Source organism: Balaenoptera physalus, assembly GCF_965194825.1.
Source record: "Balaenoptera physalus genome assembly, chromosome: 6".
Classification (NCBI taxonomy): Eukaryota; Metazoa; Chordata; class Mammalia; order Artiodactyla; family Balaenopteridae; genus Balaenoptera; species Balaenoptera physalus.
Genome location: NC_138885.1, coordinates 102885878 through 102907125, shown reverse-complemented (window position 1 = coordinate 102907125; position 21248 = coordinate 102885878). Strand labels below are relative to the sequence as shown.

At 32.9% G+C, this 21248-nt stretch overlaps 1 protein-coding gene and 1 long non-coding RNA gene across 2 annotated transcripts in view; both read left to right on the top strand.

The window, feature by feature from the left end:
• Positions 1-21248, top strand: part of ERBB4 (erb-b2 receptor tyrosine kinase 4) — a 1174475-nt gene that overhangs the window by 110336 nt on the left and 1042891 nt on the right. The window lies entirely within an intron of this gene.
• Positions 1415-16316, top strand: LOC309663429. Its single transcript, XR_014265264.1, has 2 exons — positions 1415-5978; positions 6332-16316. It is a non-coding gene; the product is annotated as an uncharacterized lncRNA (long non-coding RNA).

Here is a 21248-nt window from a genome sequence, read left to right as displayed (position 1 = left end):
CATCAATTAAAGCTTTTCTCTGCCAATGCAATATGAAGTTAATACCATTGTGAGACAGGCACAGATAGTGTTATTTCAGTAACCAGGAAATTAGCTACTTTGAACCTTATTACTTTTGTATGCCTCCTATATTAACATGTCTTAATTAAACGATCATTTACTGAATTCCTATTTGCAAGTGTACCATATTTATGACATCACTGAGCAAATACTCTAATAAATCACTATTTTGCCTGTATTTTCTGAAGCAAATTGTGCTATTTATTAATTAGCTTTTCCAACACCTGTCTCTAATTTATTATCCACTCTATTTAGGGCAATTAAATGGAAATATTGCCATCAAAAAAAAATTGAAAAAATATGTTTATTTTATATTTTATGATTTTCAAACTTTTATATTGTTTTATGTTAAGCGTTAAAGTATAATTTAAGGAAATTTCTAGAACTGTTTGATTTTTAGTAGCTATTATAAAGTACTTATCAAAGCTATCTCTTCTTTTCTATTCAGAATTAGTGTGAATATTAAAACCATACTTCAATTTCATGATGTCATGAAAGATTTGTTTTTTCACAATAGTAAGAGCTCTGCATATATTTTAATAGATACTATTTGGCTGATCCAAAACTTTACCATAAACTCTTATTAGATGTTCTTTTTGCACTCTGAGAGAAGGAAATACTAAACAAATGAAAATTCCATTATTAGTAAGCTGTAGTTTTGTCCATATACCAAAAGTAATAAGATAGTTTTATTCCCAAATTACAAAACAATTGGTAATTATTTAGAGTAGTCAGTAAATAGTAATCTCATTACCCTATCCATTATGCTTAAGTATACTCCATGGTTAGTAACATTTGAAAAGGAAAATTAAAAACTAAATAACCATGTCATTATATAGTGTGTTACACAAAACTACTTACTATGCTATGGGAAAAATCTATTTCATGTTTTTGTTTTCTAAATTTAATTCCATATTTTTCTAGAATCATTGCCCAGATCTCATGATGTAAAATGAACACTTTGTCAAAATGCATTTAGGGATCTATTATGAACTGCTGCCACATTTTGGAAAATGGCAAGTGTAGAAACCTGTTTTTATGTGCCAGCTTTGACAGAAAGGGTAAATACAACATTAGTCATCTTGTTTCTCCATTGCCGTTTTTATCAATATATTCAGTAAGAACAAATCATAGCCCCCGATCCTGTCAGAAAGAAGATGAAATAATTTTAACTACAGAATAATAATTACCGTATTCTAAAGTAATTAGCAATGTTGCATGTTGATGCTTAATAACAATTTTTTGTATACACACAGAACAAAAATGAATGCTCTCTGAGTTGACAGGCCTATCTATGCATTTTAATCTACCTGTTTCAGTAAGACAGTATACATTTTATCCTGTTACCAACTTTCTTAATCTTAAGCAGACCTTTATTTTCTTTTGTACTAAACTAGCATGAAAAGCAACTTAATGAAGTGATAAGAGTTTGCAAAAAAACTGTTTAGCTCATAGGAATTTTTAAAATTTTAATAAAATCTAGGTGAGGAAATATATTTTTCTAATATATAAGCTAAAATTCGTCAAAGTTATTGCCTCTATCACGTGTCTTCTAGCTCAGTTCTACTCAAAGTGTGGTCCACAGGCTGGTGCTGGTCTTTTATAGATAAGTACACAAATTGAGAGTAAGCATTTAGAAATTTTTATACCAATTTAACATTGCTGTGACATCCAAGTACATGATCATTTTTCTAGTAATTGATTTTTCTTCTAGTAATTATGTATTTTTAAAGTATTGCAGAGTGGCAGTTTGAAACTAAAACAAACAACCTATTCCTTTAGAGTAGGTAGTGTGAGAAGCACTGCTCTCTCCATATATATACTTTCTACCTTTCAGCACTTGCCTTCATTAAAAATTACTGAAGGTAGGTGATTTTTTTAATGGAACTTCAGGTGTCTCAAATTAAATTCTTACATTAAATACTTTTCTTTATTTTCTGTTTATTTGTTTATATGGAGTAAGAGAAGTCAGGAAGGAAAGTACAAAGGAAAGAAAGACTTCAGAGCCAAGTAGATTTGGATTCAAGTAAGCTATACCACTTTCTAGTTGTGAAATCCTGTGCAATTTATTTGCACTTTCTGAGCCTCTGTTTCCTTAACTGTACAATGGAGGAAGTAATATCTACATCAAAGGTTTGTTGTGCCAATATATTTAAGGTTTCAGTGCATTTTAGCTCCCTCTCTCTCCCTGTTCTTTCCCTTCAGTAGGCAAGTTGAATACGGAATACATACTTTTATGGATATACTTTCTATAATGTATTATACCTATTTATTAAACCCACAATTGTTAGTAATTTGAGTATATTTGATTGACATATGTTGGCTTTGGCATATTTACATATTAAACAAATTACTCGTAGTTATAAAATGATAGATGTTTGACATACAGATGGAGTACCTGATTTTTATAACAGAATTAGACTTGCTCACTTAGTAGTAGAGCTTCTCAAGTGCCAGTAACATTGTCTCTAATTCGAGTGAGAGGAAGTGATGACAACAGGTGTTAACACCTCTCTTTCATCTTTGTTAACCGTCTGGATAATTGGATAAATGTGAAATAGATTTGCTATTGGCTATCATTAAAACAGAAAATAATAATTATAGTAATTATTATTTAGTAATATAGTAATTATAATATAAATAATAATTATAATAATTAGTAAATTGTTAATCCTATTAATACCAGTTTTTACTGGTAATTTTAATAAATTACCAGTAAGATAATTTATGTATGCAAAATAAACTGAATCTGCTTTATGATTTCTGCTCCAAATAAAACAACAGTGACAACAATAGTAATAAGTGGAGAAGGAATAGATCATTTTAGAAGTGGCTATATATTTCATTTATATTACAGTGACAGATCTTTTGAAAACAATCTCGTCCTTATATACAAAAGAAATGAAAACAGGATAGCAGCAAAGAGATATTTGCATTCTCATGTTCACTGCAGCATTATTCACAATAGCTAAGATATGGAAACAAACTTGATGGCCGTCAGTGAATGAATGGATAAAGAAAATTTGGCATATGTATATACAGTGGAATATTATTCAGTCATCAGAAAGAAGGAAGTCATGCCATTTGTGAAAACATGGATGGACATTGAGGGAATTATACTGAGTGAACTAAGCCAGACAGAGAAAGACAAATCCTGTATGATGTCACTTATCTGTGGAATCTAAAAAAAAAAAAAAAGAAAAGATAAAAGAAAAAAACATAAAAGTCAAACTCAAAGAAACAGAGAATAGAAAAGTGTGTTGCCAGGAGCTGGTGAGTGGGAGGATAGGGAAAGGAACAGTCCAATGGTACAGACTTTCAGCTACAGGACGAATAAGGTCTGAGGATCTAATGTAAATATGGTAGCTATAGTTGATAACACTGTATTATACAATTAAAATTTGCAAAGAGAGTGGAACTTAAATGTTCTCACAAATTTTTTTTTAAAATATATGTGAGGCGGTGGGTGTGTTAGTTAACTAGATTAACTAGATAATGTGAATCCTTTCAGTGTATTCATATATCTAATAACCATGAGGTACACTTTAAATAATTTACAATTTTATTTGTCAATTATACTTTAAAAAGCTGAAAAAAAACCCAATATGGTCTTTTCAACTGAAATAGCTTATTTCAGAGGTTATTTCAAAGGTTATTTCTTTGTAGAGATGAGAGAGAAAGGGCTGCTCTGGGAAGCAGAATTGTGGCATTGGACTAGATCACACTTAATTTTCAGTGTCGCAGAGATGTTGATGTTGTACTAGTGGTAGTAAAAATAATAGCAAGAGTATTTCAGACAAATTCTTAATTGTAGTAGATTATTATATTTCTATATTAATCATGAATTTCTTCAGGACGGTAAGATCCAGTCTTATATATGCTAACAATATGAAACTGGAATGTAAGTTATTTAAAATCATCTGCTTAATATGACTATATCAAGTTTACCTAGTTTAACTCTATGGTAAAGTTAAATATTAGCCTAGTTTTCTTTTTGTAGTCAGTTTAACCAAATATAAATACTCAATTCTCTGTATTCAGCTAAGTTTATAGGTACATATTAAAAAGTTCCTTTTTAACTAGAGGAGTACAGAACCAATCTTTGTTTCCAGATTTTCAGGTTTAAAAAATATTCTCACCTTTGGTACTTACATTTGAGGTAGCATAATGTAACCTGTGCCATATACAAAAGTCTGTAATAATGAGCTGTTATATGATGTGATTTTATTTTATGTGTAGTTTGGAAATATGAGACTATACCTAAAATATACATAGTCATTTATAAGTAGCTATTTCTTGAGTTGATGGGACCTAATACCTTAAGACTAAAGTTAAAGACTGTGAAAAAGTCTCTTTGTTAGAATTTTGTGTTAGTGAACATAGACTGAAATGATACTGTTTCTTTAAATAAGAGTACATTTCTTAGAACTGCTTGGAAAATTTCTCAAATTTAGAAATGAATTGTAAGATACTAAATTTGATTCAAGTAGGAGGATGAATGCTAGAGATGAAGGCACCATTTCAGCTATAGTTTCTTTGTGAAATATGTCTCCAGTCAAAATGTTGCATTAAAGGTAAACTGCTCTCATTCTTGCTCATGTTTGCGTTATTCTAATCTTACCTGACCATTCACGTGAATGTTGAAGTTATTCTTTTTTTTTTAAATATTTTATTTATTTATTTATGGCTGTGTTGGGTCTTCGTTTCTGTGCGAGGGCTTTCTCTAGTTGTGGCAAGTGGGGGCCACTCTTCATCGCGGTGCGCGGGCCTCTCATTATCGTGGCCTCTCTTGTTGCGGAGCACAGGCTCCAGGCGCGCAGGCTCAGTAATTGTGGCTCATGGGCCCAGCTGCTCCGTGGCATGTGGGATCTTCCCAGACCAGGGCTCGAACCCGTGTCCCCTTCATTGGCAGGCAGATTCTCAACCACTGCGCCACCAGGGAAGCCCCTGAAGTTATTCTTGGTCTAGGCCAAGTGTAGTGTTTCTCACCTTTCTATATTTTATAAAGTATGCAGATTACTTATAGGAGAGACCAAGGGTGATAATCCGATCTTTTACACTATTTTGTTTATGAATAGTAACATCGTTTACATATGAAATGAAAGCTATTATTTGTAACTGCTTCTTTTTACAGAAGTGATACCTGTTCCTTGAACTAAATTTAGAACATGCCCATACTAAAGAAGAAAGACATTAAAATAGTCTATAATCCCTTCTCCTAGATTGTTAACCTTTGAATGTATGTCCAGAGAAGGGTTCCAGTTACTCGTCTGCTGGAAGAGCAAGGACATATTTGGGCCTCACAGATAAAGGAATCTGGAACTAGATTAATGCTAGAAACCACTCTTCTGATTTTTCATCTATCTGTCCTTCTCATCCATGTTAGTGTGATTCTCCCAGATTAACTTTCTTTATAGAGTGGAATCATAACTTCCACCAGCTTTCAGCCCCATATTTTCTAAACTTTGCCATTCAGAGTTCTTTCTTTTTCTTAATTCCGATTGGAAAATCTCCAGGGAATGTCTCTGATTGGCCCAGGTCTCATTATTTGTAAAATCTATTGCTAGGAGGATTTAATACTATGACAGGCAACCCTCACTTGAATCACATAGTGGGAGTAAGTAGAAAATAGTTCCCCCAAATAAGGCAGATATTGATCTGCACTGGAGCCAATGACGATGGGCCTGTGACTTGGGTGAAACACAGAGAAGCTGATACCATTCCCTGGCTGAATGTGTGGTCAGAAAAGAATTTTTGCTTTCTTTGGAACAGTATAAAGGCTTACAGCTGGCTATATCTTGGTCTGGAGGGGGGTAACAACAAATATTAAAATGATAGAATTGACCTATACTCATAAGAAATTTACAATCTACTTGTAGACGTGTAACAAACAGACCTAAAACAAAAAACAACCCATTGTAAACATATGTGATATATTTTTTTTTTTAAACCAGTTTGGGGTTTTTTGTTTGTTTGTTTTTTTAAGATTTATTTATTGATTAGCTGATTGATTGCTATGTTGGGTCTTCGTTTCTGTGCGAGGGCTTTCTCTAGTTGTGGCAAGCGGGGTCCACTCTTCATCGCGGTGCGCGGGCCTCTCACCATCGTGGCCTCTCCCGCTGCAGAACACAGGCTCCAGACGCGCAGGCTCAGCAGCTGTGGCCCACGGGCCCAGTTGCTCCGCGGCATGTGGGATCCTCCCAGACCAGGGCTCGAACCCGTGTCCCCTGCATTAGCAGGCAGATTCTCAACCACTGTGCCACCAAGGAAGCCCAACATATGTGATATTGCAGACTACATGTGCAATTGAATTTCAGAGACTGTCAAGATCAGTATGAACTACAGTCTTCTGAAGTTCAGTTTGGCTTAAACAAGATTGCTGTATTAAAATAAGTAGAGCTAAAGAAAGCTGGTGCTCCATCCAGAAAAAAGAACATAGAGAATGTATTAGAAACAGGAGTAAACACAGGATGTGTCCAAAACCATAAGACTGGTTCACTGTAGGATTGGAAAAGGTTGAGAAGAAACAGTTGAGTATGTATGGCAAGACTAGGTTATGGAAGGCATTGAGAATCTGCATGTATATTTTTAAAAACACAAATATACAAATCAATACATTGGTCTCAAATTTGAGGTAGTATTCTCCAAAAAACCTAAAAACATTAACAACATTAACATGCAATGAATAGCTGCAAGAGATTTATCTGTGCAATGATTGTCTTTAGAAAGCAGTAACCCAGGAAATGAGAATGTGAAAAGCTTTTTGTAGTGCTAAGCATAGTTGGAAACCAAGACATATTAACATCTCTTTACAGCTGCAGCTAACAAGCGACAGTCATTTTGCTCTGAAGTAGCAGTTATAGTCAAAAAGTGGCAGTAATATATATGTAGTACACATTATATCATTAGGACAAACATGTTAAAAGGAGGTTTACAATTACTATAGGAATATAACTCCATTTAATATTATCCCTAAGTGTTTCCAAGTGCCTAATTCTCTGAAACCATGTTATTTTGAGAGACATTCAAATACAGAAATTGAATAATGGTTTCATTTTGGGAATTGAAGTATTTTTGACCCTAAACATTCAAAACATTGTTTTATGCTACATCTATAAATAGTAAGATGATGCTAATTATAGTAGTTAGAATACTGAGATGTTTATTAGTTGAAAAATGCCATCATTATATTACATGTAGACTTTAAAAAGCTCTTCCTTAGTGAGTTAAATGATATAAAGAAAAATTCTATTTCTTGGATGTTTGGTTTTTTTGATCCATCTTTTTCTTTTTTAAAAAGTTATATATTGAAACAGTTAATATTTTGGAAAAATAAGATTGATTCCTATAGCGATCTACAAATCAGCATTGGCCTACTGATACAATAGAGAGAAAATAATTTTTTTCTTAAGAAGACACAATTGTAACCATTGATCAATTTTTTAAAAATTGGTAATATGGCAGATAAGTTATTAAGGTGTCTATAATGTTTAGATGGTTATGTTGAATTTTAAATTATGTTGGATGTTTTTAACTCCCTTTTAAACTGATAGTGTTCAGTCCTACCTTCAAAAAAAGCAATTTATTATCTAATGCAGATAAAATAGTATACAGTTTCAAAGGACAACAAAAGAAATCACTATTGTTGAAATTGTAATACTTTTAAACTTCTAGAATTAGATAGTAGTTTCTTTAATATTGTTATAAAAATATTTTATTTAAAATAGAATAAAGACCTGGGAATTTTTAGGGTGCTTTAAACCCTTCCAGGGTCTGTAGAAATTGGTAGGTCTGGTTCTTATATCTAATTTCACTTAAAATTTTTAGTTATTTCTTTGTTCTTGGTTAGATATAGTACTGAGCTGAACTTACTGGCTATTGTCAAAAATCCAGAAATAGCAAAATTAAAACCACCAAATCAATAAATAGTATTTAGTAAGAGTTTATTGTGCATACAAGAATAGTTTGCAAACTGGAAGCTTTCAAAACTAAAAACTGATATAAAGCTTAGGGGCATGAAGTGTTACACAATGGCTTATAAAGTGAAATGAGGAAGTCGTTAACCTTTACAGTGATTGGTTATTATGATGGGGGTTTCCAGATCACAGGGGACTGGTTAAAAGCAATTATCTTATACCATTTTTAGGAATATGACTTGTTTCTTCTATGATTGTCAGAGGCATTTACAAGAAATAACCTGAGTAAATTTTTGCTTATGCTAATGAAATAAGCTAGATTTAGTTTTGTTTACGTGGCTTAAATGGTTTTGTCTGCTCAGGGAATTCTCAGGTCCGGTCTCCATTTTATATTTAATTTAAACATTATTATATCACTTTTAAACGAGATATGGAATTTAAAATAGTAAACGTTTGTAGCAAGCTAGGCTAGAAAAGAAAATGTGGCAGGAAAAAGAGAGTGATAAAAAAGTCTGTATATTTGAGATACATGGAGGATACTAATTGAAGTATAAGTGGTAAAAAGCACAAAAGGTATTGGATATTGAGGTAATGATGCCTGGAGAAGCAGGAAAATAGGAAGTGGGGAAAAAGACACTGATTGAGTCAGATAGTTACTGGTAAGAGCCAGGGCTAGACTCCAGATGATTGGCTTTGAAACATAGCTCCACCTTTTATATGTTTTTGTCATCGTGGGTAATTTACCTACTAAATTTTTCAAAGGATTCTTTTTAGGATGCAGTGGGCACATGCGTAATTTGTGGGACAACACTAGGTAAATTAAAAATATATATAATATAATTTATTGTATTCTATTTCTGCTTCCTCATTCATTCATTCAACAAACAGGTGCACAGTGGCTATTGCTATTTGCTTTCCCTGTTAGCTTATTCATATTAGCCTTCTCCAGCGAATTTCAATTAAAACCAAATTTAGGAAGTTTTCAGGAATTAACCTTAGCAATTTCGATCATGCCATTACTTGTGGTTCCCTTCATGGAATTATAATGTTCTAGAGATGAAAAGGAACTGGGGAGGTCATTTAGTTCAACTCTCTCCTTTTAAATGAGAAAACATGTCCAGAGAGGTTAATATAAATGCTGAATTGTGAACCAAGGCATCTTATTTCCTAGCCTCCCTGTTTTCATTCTTCAGCATTGTAATACTGTTTGCTTCACTTTTACATTTATTTTAATTGTGTGGCTGATCACAGAGCTAGATGGTGGCAAAACTAGCTGAGAACCTAGTTTGACTATCATTGTAATATTATTTCCAATAGTGTGCTGACTCTCACTTTGCATTAATTTAAATGTTGCTTTCTAACTTTTTTTCTTAGCCACATGTTGCCCTTTTTGCACTACTTTGGTGAACTTTTACTAATTAATTTAAACAAATATTTTGACTGCCTAGTATGTGTAAAACATCATTGCTGTTTGCAAAAATCATTATTAATTGAACACCACTTGTTTTGAGAAGAAAGAAACACTCAAAATTCTGTAGGTTACTAAAACATTATTTTGGGCAGATGGACTCAAATGTCTTTCTGGGAGACTGACATAGTTTCCTAAAATCTATAGTGTACTTCTGTGTCAGATTGAACTACTACTTGACAGGAATTGGTGCTTTTATAACTAGAACTCCTTGAAAATTTTGAGCCTTAAAATATGAAAATGATCATAGGAAGGTAAATTCCCCCATTGATTCTCAGGCTGCTAAACTGGTACTTCCATGTTGAATTATAAAAGTATTAATCTCAGACATACCATGAAAAAACCTGTTGTTACCTGTTTATAAATGTATAGAACAACAACAACAATCCTGAAATGACTGCAAAATGATTCTACTGTAATGGAACTTTGTTTGGAAATATTCTCTCACCCATAAAAAGAGAGAGAAAGAGAGGTTTCAGTATAATAAAAATATATCAACATTTTTTGGAGGTTGTTGAAAAATCTACTTAAAAATGTAAGGCAATAGTGGAAAAAGTAGAACAAAATAGCCTACTTGATTTGCATGTAATAATTAAACATTTCAGTCACTCCTAGCTAAGATGATTGGATTGCAGGATAAGAAGGAAAGTCATTATTTTGAGACTTCCTGGGGTTACTGATACCCTCTCATGCATAACTAATCCTTGTCGAATCACTCCAACTAGTTAAGCAGAGGAGGCAGTTTCTATATTCCACCTCCAGAGGTGTTGACTCTTGACAGGCAGGTATTGTATAGAGTGTATCACTGGGTAAGAGCGAGTGGGAAATTGTTCTACCTCAGGGAAGGTTTGAATGTCAATTAACCATCCCCTTATTTCTTTATGTTTAATATTTAGAGAAGTTGATTAAGCTTAAATTTAAAATTTCTCAGTGTCTTTGCATGTATCATAGGTGGGCTGGTAATTCTGCAATATGAAACAGGGGCCAATTAATCACCTTTTGAACTGAGTCCTGCAGCTGATTGAATGAAACTGACTGGGAATACACACAAAATAATTAGTTTGTGCTTCTTAGGTTGTCAGTATTGGGATATTATATGATTATACCACATATGAGAACATTAATGCAGAATAATATTTCAGATCTTTTGTTTTTTTCCTGTCAAATAAGCCTATTCATATATAAAGTTTAACATCTAAAAATAATTTAGAAATTCTATGGCAGATGGAATAAATTTTCTGTTGATAATAAAAAATATTCAATAATGAGATTAGTATATGTACATATATATGTACAGTTGTATTTTATGCGGGAAGAACTACCTGAAAGTGAGACTGTGGAAATATTCTGTGCAATTCTAGCAGCATTCAAGAAAAAGTAACTCAAAGAACACAAACTAATGGTGTCCTTATATATGAAGATCAAGGCATTCTGATATATGACCCCAAAGCATTCTGATATATGGTCCCAAACTTCATCCTGTACAGATTTACCAGTCAAACATCTGATTATGCTTAAAACACTTTTATACTTTGTTTATCTGGAAAAGCAGATTTGTGGGTGAAAGTATGGAGACTGTAGTAAATGACTAACTGCAAAAATGAATGTAACTTATTAGGTCACAGCCATTTAAATGCCTGTAATATGCCTGTGTTATACAACAGATGTAAAAATGAACAGCATATGTTCTCTCTAAGACACTCATGAAAATTATTCTTTTTTTTTCCTGTTTCAGTTACCTGTTACTTAAACTGGGAAGCTTTGAGTCATACTTGATTTTTCATGTCTCCCTCTTGTCTCCAAGTTTTAGTAATTTTGTTTCTGTATTTTTTCCTCCTCTGCTCAGTTGCTTCTCTCCCTTTTATTTTCCACTGCCATATTTTTTACGCTCAGCAGTTTTTATGTGGAAATACTATAATAGTCCACTGTCTCCAGATTGGTCCCTCTGCTCCTGAAGTCAACCTTGCACTGCGTCGGAGTGACTTTCCCAATGCAGACTTGACTGTGGACTCTTGCACTAAAAACCTCCACTGCCTGGAGAATCAGGTCCAAACTTCCGGGCACAATCTAGAAAGTCCTTCACAGCCTGTCTGCATTCTGCTTTTCAAGATTCATCTTCCTCTATATCTATACCTGATTCCTTTATTATGTTCACACTGGGTTATTCAGTTTTCTTCAACAAATGATACACTTTCTCAACTGTGTACCCTCTTTGCTCTTCCTCTTGCCCCACCTCTCTTCACCAGGCGTTTTGTACAGATTTTTACATAACTCTCAAAGCCCAACTAAAAATACAGTGCCTATCATTAGCTTTTCCTGATTCCCCATTCCCAGAAGTAAATGACTTTAGCAGCCTTTGAATGCTACTTTCAAAACCAGTTATAGTATCATGCTTCTTTGTTGTAACCTTTCTCTCTTGCTCACACTCATTTGCTTTCTGAATGTTTCTGCTTTATCTCATATGCTCAGCACATGGCAGTATATGTGACATATAGTAGGTATCCAGTAATATTTGTTGAAATAAATTATAAAAAAATGGCTTTGGGAGCCAAGACAAGAAGAACAATTGATTAGTTCCCATTCCTTTATGGCATAAATTAAAGATAATTATGTTGTGAATACTTTATATATAATAAGCAATAATGTTATTACATCTGAATGACTAAAAAAAAAAAAACTCAGTAGTGTTTCCAGAGTGCTCTGTGGAAAAATAGATATTGCCAGTATCCTATTTTTTAAATCATCTTCAGCGTCAAAACTTTCATCACTTCAAATATTTCTGGCCAAAGAAAAAGTAACTCAAGGGAAAAATTGTTTGAGTTGATTGAAAATAGTTTAATGTGGGTAGGTATTAAAAATAAAAGATTTAGAGATAATTAAGCCATATTATGCCAATAGGCTGATAGGTAGTGATTTAATAGTATTAATTCTAGAGATATCAAAGGACAATCATGAAAAAAGGTATTAAAAGTAAATAAAACTCATCATCACCTTGGTGTAAAGCTTGGGGTATCCATTGCTGAGAGGATACTCTGTGTGGTAACATATCAAGGAGGACTTAACAAATCTTGGAATGGTCCAGAAAGGAGGAGTCAAAATGATTTAAAGGGTAGTGCAGATGGCTGGGTAAAGAAAGGTGAAACCAGAAAACATTCATGTAGAAAGAGGATGGAAATGTGATCTGATCAGAGGACTCTAAAATCCTAAAGAATTTTGTTTGGATTGTTTGTGTTTTATGGTTTTAAAATAAATTCTAATATATTTGAAGCCAAAAAATAAAGACACCATCTGTCTCCATTAATCTAAAACGGTTAATAGTTTCAGGAATTATTTATACACACATTTAAAAATATTTACTCTGTGATGGGTCATTAAAGTATACTTGGCTGTTTTGAGGTAACCCTACCCCTTGAAGTTGGTATAATGAAGATTATTATACATCTTTGTGAAATTTTCATTGGCATGACTATAAGAAGTGAATAGTGTGGTGAATTGAACTATACAGACTTTGGGGCACAGTTATAATAAAATCTTATGTATAGTAGAATATGTAAAATATGGAACATTTAGCTTCAGGAAAAAAGTGCCATTATAATCAATTTTGTTTTCTAGTTAATAGGAAAAGTAGAGTTTACAAGTACTTTTTGATAACACATTATAGAATACACTGCCAATGATTATCTTTTAATTTTGTGGATATATATCTCTTTTTGTATGTTTTGATATAAAGTGAAAAAATACATTTCTTGTCCTTAAAAGCCCTGCAAAAATTGTATTTCTTAAGTATAAATAACTCTATACTTTTTTGTTATTTTAATTATGAGTTAGTTTTGCATTTAAAAACTCCTAGCAGAATATTTGTTTCTTAACCTTCACAATTAATCACCTCAGTATTCTTTTTATTTTTTTTTAAGAGAAGAAGATAACTAATGAAAGAAACACTGTGGTATTTATAAACAGCAGACTCAGTCTTTTTATACTTAAGAACAATCAGTTGAGAGTATAATTCTGTAATGATTAATCAGCTCTTACAGATTTCTATTTCTTCTACCTGTCACTTAATCTTGTACCCTATTTATCTCATCAGTATTTGTACTTCAAAAATACATTTATTTAAGGCATGCCATGGTTTCTGACGACTGTGATATAGTTTTGTTGTAGTTATTTTAAAACTAAAAGTATATCTATATAGGTTATTCTAAATGTGTATTTCATTGTTATTCTTTACAATTTCATCTTATGTTAGAGAGTTAGGAGAATTGTTTTGAAGCTGTTTCTTGAAATTACATTTTCTTTCATTCCAAAAGGTTTCTATAAAAAAACGTTAGATTTATGGGACTTCCCTGGTGGTCCAGTGGTTAGGACTCTGCCCTTCCACTGCAGGGGGTGTGGGTTTGATCCCTGGTGGGGGAACTAGGATCCCACATGCCGTGCGGTGTGACCAAAAAATAAAAATAAAAATAAAATAAAATAAACATTAGATTTTATAAGGACTAAATACTGCTCTAAAGAAACTGTATACTACAGTTTACTTTATAAAACATTGTTTCCTCAAGAGAAAAATATTTGTACTTATATTTCCCTGATTCTGGTTTCCCAATTCTCTTTCAAGGGTGAAATAAACTTAAATTTTAAACCAAAAAAGAAAGGCAGCTTGGGAGAGAAGCCACTGTATTAAAAATGCTTGGGGGCAAGGATGATATCTGTTTGTTTTCTTGCACAGTGCCCAGAACCTAGTATGGTGCCTTGCATGTAGTTAGTGCTCAATAAATATTTGTTAAATAAATAAATGAATAAGTGTAATATGTTTAACAATATATTCTTTTATGCTTATATTCTTACAAGATAAAACAGAAACTGGTATTCTTTATTGCTTTGTAACTAAAATTTCTAAAATTTGCACTTTTTTTTAATTCATTTTTCTATCCAATGAAACTTGAAAAAATGAGATGGCATTTGGCATTTGAGGTTTAGAATTTTCTCTTTACTATAGTTTATGTTTTACCCACAATCTTTTTCCTCCTCTCCTATCTTTGGTAATGGAAACCAGCAGGAATTTAGTATACACTGAAACATTTTTTCTTTCAGATGAATTTAAAGTGCCAAAATGAAGCATTCACTTTCTCATTCATTTCCTCTCTGGCTCCATTTCACGTGCTCAACGGCCATATGTGGCTACTAGCTCTTGTACTAGTGAGTGCAGATACAGGACATTTTCATCATTACAGAAAGTTCTTTGGATGTCTCAGGGCTAAAGGCTGTTGCCTTCTATAGAGACGACCAAAATGAGAGGTAGTGTAGGGTTAGGAGTGTGAGATAAGTTTACCATGCTGAGTTTGAGATGCCTGGGGATATCCATGTGGATAAACAGCTAGGCATGTGAGTCCATAATTTAGGGAAAGATCGGAGCCCAAGATAAATTTTAGAAATCATCAGGACATGGGTGATAATTAAAACCAAGAGAATGCATAAAATCACCAAATAAGAGAGTGGAAAGAAGTATAATGGGTGATTGAAACAACCCAACCAGGAAAACACAACTGGGTATTACAGAATAACCCCTTGAAAGTGATCAGATTGTCAGAGAGGTGGGAGAAGAATGAGAAAATAGCATCGTGTAAAAAGAGTTCCTTACTTTTTCATGAATAGAAAAAGATAGTGAGGTCCTCAATGTCAGATACAGCAGCAAGGTCCATTAAGTTATGATTAAACCTCCAAATGAGGGAGGATCAAGAATTTTTCATAACTTGGATCGAATTTGCCTTGCTAAATTAATATTATTTCTTAGTGTCTTAATATTGACACTTTGCATTTTGTTTTAGAATGTATACCACATATTATTCTCTCTAAAATTTGTTCTGAGATAATGGTCATTTTTTTCCTGATGTGTTATATCACAAAATAAAAAAGAAGAAGAAAAAGAAAAATTCAGAATTGTAGAGTCAAAACAGGTCTTAGCAAAAATTGAGTCCAGCTGCTTCACTTGTTGACATGGAGACAGACCTAGAAAGTAAAAATGACTAAGTTTTCACAGATAGTTAGTGTGCTCTTCCACAATACTTATTACATTGCTCCTGTTTGATGATTTGGTCCAGCAGCTGATGCTGGAAGAAATATACAGTTAATAGATTGTGGTTACATCTACCAGAAGTTAAAAGTTTTGATTAAAGAACGGTTCTCATAACAGACTCATGGGAATCATTAAGCTATTTAGAAACGGATAAAATATTATTTATTGTGGAAATAATTTCCACCTTCCTACAGGAGCTCACAAATCAAAAGTTTTCATATTCTTATACAGATTCTAACCATGTGGGTAGTGTACGCATAAAAATGTTTCTCTGAAATGTATCAGTATGGGGGCTATCTCTTGGATAATAGCTAGCTTTTCAAATTGGCATTTTCATGCTAAGCAGCCAATGAGTCTTTCAATCTGACAGCATGTTTTGGGTTGTATGAAAGAGAAATCATCTTAAATTAGTCTATCTTCTCAGTGGAAAAGAAGAGAAATTGTCAACTCTCTAGTGCCTCACCATAGTAAGTTATAGAAGTTAAGAAATAACATTGTATCTGTTGACATATGGAAGCTTTGCAATTCATGCACCCAGTGATTTTGGAAGGAAGGCAGAAAATATTTTCTCTAATACTCTGTGTCAGAGATGTCTGAAATATTGATAAAATTAGGTTTACATATCCTAAACATGAATAAAGTCCATTAGTCCTCATTCTCTTTCTGCAGTGTTTAAATTCATTTATCCAGTAGCTAGATAGAAACAGTTTTTAATTTTAAAATAACAAAAACAACAACAAAAAGCCCCGATACAATAATCATATGGAAATGTTGAAACCACACCAAGTTTGTTATACAAAGAGACAGCAAATTACTTATCACAAATCTCACAAAACAAAAGAAATTAGGCTAATATCAATTGGTGGATATCAGTGAACTAAATATCTCTACATAAGAGCCTTATTAAAAAAAAAAACACTGAACCTAACAATTGGAACATTAATCATATGTTCTCTGCTTTTGGAAATTGTCTTGCGTGCTTTATCAATAAGTACAATTGGTAGATATAGCCATGTGTGCATTTTAAAATATCAACTATTGGAGGCAGAAGGAGTTTGTGTAAGTTTTATCTTCTATTGAGATTCTTTGCACATCTCTTATTGTCCCATAGACCTTAAATGGAAAATTAGTAGGGGTCTTTCTTTTCAAAGTAGATTTTCATGGTTAAAATCTATATGAGGATGGGGGTGAGGGAAAAGACGTTGGAACTAGCAGCCATAGAGTTACAGCTGTTATTTTACAGTTACATAATCCTCACACAGTCATGTAGGTAGGTATATATCATCCTTGTTTTCTAGGTAAAAACTCTTAGCTCTGATGAGTTAAGTGATTGGCTCCAAGTTACCCAGCTAGAAAATGTCAGAGCTGGAATTTAAACGGTCTTATCTAATTCAAGTGTACTGTAGTGGGGAACTAAATTTTTCTATTAAACATTATGTAGTTTTGAGAACTAAGTTAGTATAGCTAGTTTTTACATTTTCTTGAATACAGAAAGTTGTGATTTGTCCTGATAGACTTAGATTTTAAAAACAATTTTAATTTTTTAATCTCTATTTTAATATATCTAACATGTCGACGTGTCTTGTAGAAAGGAATTAATTGCTCAAATGTTTGTAAATTTAGAGTAAGTTTATGAGATGCATGTAAAATATTGATTCTAAGCTTTAGTCATACATATTGGTATATATCCACATGTTAAAATTTATTTGTAAACATGTAAGTCTTTTGAATGTGTTAAAATGATAAGATTCTAACTGGTCTCTTCAATTAAGTATGATTTTTCCCACTAGCATTCTCCCATGCATTCCTGTTATCCTGAGTTAAATTTTATTAACTTATATATTGAGGAAAGGTAAACTTATTCTCAATTTCTTGGTCATATTCACTTACACATTTGGATGTATATAGTGGATTGTAAAACATTTGCAATTTTGATACCAAAAATTACAGGCACAAATATGTTTTCTCCTTTCCTCTACAAATATATCACAAGGTTGATCCATTTTATTTTTACCTGTTTTAAACTTTTGAGTTTAAAAGACATACTTTAATTTTTACAGACTCTGACATTGTCACAAGTCTTAAATCTCTCTGGAGGTTGGAAAGTGTAAGTGTGAATAAAATGTGCAAGGTCATTAACTCGCATGATTTAAAGAACCTTGGTAAGTTATTCCCTCCCATCATCCTCCCCCTTCATTCCACACATAACTTTCTTCCCTACTCATGACATCTTTCCCCACCCCTATCCATTTATTTTCTACAACAAAAAGAATGGTAGTTAACTGCCCTTGATAAATATCTGAAAAAGAGCTGGACACTCACAATCCATGCAGTGTACGAAAGAGGTGCCTCAGACAATCGTTCTCTTGTTCTGTTCTATTGTGCTTCATGCTTTCTCTTGTGATGCAACCTTCATTTCAACCCATTCTCCCCTCACATGTAAATCCAACGGTCTTTGTAGATATGAATAGCTGTGCCCTGTAGCAACTAGACAGAAATGAAAGGAATGTATGCTTAAGTCTGAAGTATAGTATTTTATTGCATGGTTGAAGTTCAGCTGTACTTAAATGTTGGGAAATATTGGGATACTACTTCAGATGCTGGAGTTAATAACTTTGGGGGAAGTTGGTGACATTTCTTAAACATGTGTTCCCCACTTTTGCTTAAACTTCTTTTTATAGAATAGTTGGGCTTTTAAAAATAAAACTATTGGAGATAAACTGGGTGTGTGTTAATCTTAATACTAAATTAAAATGTATTAACTAATGAACTAATGAAAAAAAAAAAGCCTGCTCTGTTTTAATCCCGAGTATACTGATCACTATGTAATTTGTTTTGTACTGCATCCAATAATGTGACAATGGGTGGTATTAGCTGAAGATAAGGAGGCCTCTATATAGGACTAGGTCATGTTTATATCAAGTCAGTCAATTCCATTGAGAAATATTTTAAATCACTTAATTCTATTTGATACCAAAGAGTTTAAGCAAGTAGTTGATGATTTTTTACAATATTATGAGACACAGAACTCCTTTTTTATACTTTTCTTTTGTAAACACAGCTCAAATATCAACTTTTCTTTGGAATATTCTTCAACCTTACCACAAAAAATTAGTGGTCTATTCATAAACAAAATGTGTGTCATAGTCCTCAACAATTATATTGATATGTTTTAGTCATGGTCTTCTCAGCAGCTGGACTGTAAAATAAAAAGGCTGGATTCATCTCTTGTTCTCTTTTATTTAAAATATTCCTTATTCTCAACTTTCTATTGCATATTGGAGTGCCTAGGATATAGTAATCACCCCAATTAGTATTTGTTGGTTAATTCACAAGCTTAATGTACTGAGACCCGATAGTTTTATTAAAACAATGAAACTGCCTTTTGCTTAGCATAATATAGACTTATAGGGAGACTGCTGTGCATTTATATTTCTTTCTCAAATTTTAAATATGAATATAAGTGTAAAACTATGTACAATTAAATATTCAATTCCATCTAGCTCTCTGATAATCTATAGGGTTATAGGCCTCAGTCTAGCAACATTTCCTTAGCATTCGGAAGTGTTTTATAATGTCTTTTGAGTATTTATCTAGTATTATATGGGAAGGATCATTGTTTACCTCTATTGGTCAGGCTTGTATAATGGGGACCAGGCAGCAACATCAACTAAAGAACTAATGAAAAGAAAAAAAATGAGCTGCTCTATTTTCATCCCCCATATTTACTGATCACTATGTAATTTGTTTTGTACTGCATCAAAAAAGTGTAATGATGGGGTATTAGATGAAGGAAAGGAGGCCCTTACCTAGGAGCAGGCCATGTTTATATCAATTCAGTCAATTCCATTGGAAGATATTTTAAATCACTTAATTCTATTTAATGTCAGTTATTTTAACATGCAATGAATGGGTTTGTTTATTATGAAATACATTGTATTACATGAATGGTGTGCAGCCAGTATATAACATTATGTATAACAACATTTTTTTCTTTTTAAAGTGTGTCGCTTAATTAAAGAATTCCTGGAGAGAACTATAACAGGAATATAATGTATTATTTTGTAAGTGTAAAAGTATGTTATATATAGTACTAACTGGGAAACACTTTCTGTGCTATTGCTTTATGTTTCCGCTGAATGATCGTAAAATGAAGAATTCATGATTTAGAATGAAAGTAGAAGGATCCATACTTTTTAAAATGAAAGAATGGAACTGTGAGATAGATCTTTATCTAAAAAATTGGAATTGGTCATTTTCATTAAATAGATACAGTTTTCTGTAGAAGTGATAATCACTATGGAAATAGATTATAATTAAGTAAAAATCACTATATAGATAAAGTTAATGTAACTAAGACCGTGATTAGCTTTATTCTTAAAGGAAATAATATGAATTATTTACATTCTTTATTTATACACTTTCTCTTCTCATTGCCTAAATTTTCACTTATTCTCATTCATTAAGAGTCCTTTTATGTAGCAGGTAGGGGAAAATAGGAAGAAAAAACCAAATGGATGGTTCTAATTTGGTGAAGAAAGTGGTCAGTTAAATCTCCATCTATACAAGGCAAATATTCATACATTATTTGTCCCAAGATTTTTAATCTTGTCTTGCTTCTTTTTCCTTTCTCCCTGAATTAGCATTGGAATTGAGTCACTACCAACTAAGTTTTTTTAGGCAGTAAGTCAGATGCTTCAGGAGACATATTTGGTGTATACTAATATGCCTCCACTGTTTAAAGACTGTTGTTATTGCTGCTGTAAGAAATTACCACAAACTCAGTGGCTTAAAACCACAGATTTTATTATCTTAAAGTTCTGGAAGTCAGAAGTCCAAGTGGGTTTCACTAGGCTAAAATTAAGGTGTCAACAGCATTGCTTTTCTTCTTAAGCTCTAGGAAAGTATCCGTTTGGTCTTTTCCAGCTTCTTCTGGTTGTCTACATTCCTTGGTTTATAGTGCTTAGCCAGCCGTCTCATCACTCCGATCTCTGTTTCCTTCCTCATATCTCCCTTTCTAACTCTGAACTTCCTGTCTTTCTTTTCCCCTTGTAAGCACTCTTTTGATCACATTGGGCCCACCCAGATAATCCAGTGCACTGTGACATCTCAAGCACCCTAATTTTATCATATCTGCAAAATCCCTTTGCCATGTAAATTTAACATATTCACAAATCCCAGGTATTAGGACCTGGACATCTCTGGGAGTCATTATTCTGCTTACCACAAGGACTTTATTTGATATAGCCAGACTCAACACTGTTATCATTTAGATCATTACTACCGTTGTTCCTGACTTCTGTCGGGTTTGAAATAAAACCCGAGTTTAGCAGTTCCCGAGCTAATGTCATAATCACCTCTGGAGTGTGTCCCAAGTAATTTGTAACCAGGAATAGTTAAGTGCCAATTTTTTTTGAATGGTTTACTTCTTTTTAAATAAATTAAAGTATAGGCAAGGTTATTCCCATAACTATTCTCATTCTGCTAATGATTTCTTGAATGGGAAAGAAAGAGGTGGGTGTTATAATACACTTACAAAAGAACCCCACATATTCCAAATCTACAGTGTGTCTATTATGGATGTATTATAAATTAATAGCTATAATTAGGAATGATTATAATTACAAAATTTGTGACAGTGGGATATCTAGTTCGCATACCTGTATGAAAATATTTTATACCCGTGAATAAATTAAATATTTTATACCTGTGAATGTGATTTTTCATTTTGGTC